We start from the raw sequence: 305 nt of genomic DNA, 5'->3' as shown, positions 1-305 counted from the left end.
GTCTCTCTGTGTGGTGCTGGCTTTCAACCAGGAGACGTAAATGCGTGCTGACAGGCTGTCTCGTGCGGTTGCGGTGAATGCGTAGCGTGCAGACACAAAGCATATGGGCCCTCTCTGGTCCTCGGAGTCAGCGGGGCTTCGGCGAGGGAGCAGTGTGAGAGGTCAGGGTGAGGAACAAGAGCACTGACTGTGTGATGAAGGGCGTTACTGTAATGAGCTCGTAAGAGAGTAAGAGTCTGTCTTTTATCCATTTGTGAGCCCCGTCACAGACACTCGGAGACAAAACAGTGTAGAAAAATAAAGAG

Source organism: Morone saxatilis, unplaced genomic scaffold, assembly GCF_004916995.1.
Source record: "Morone saxatilis isolate NCDOM2014 unplaced genomic scaffold, NCSU_SB_2.0 Contig0, whole genome shotgun sequence".
Classification (NCBI taxonomy): Eukaryota; Metazoa; Chordata; class Actinopteri; family Moronidae; genus Morone; species Morone saxatilis.
Note: the sequence above shows the minus strand (reverse complement) of the source record.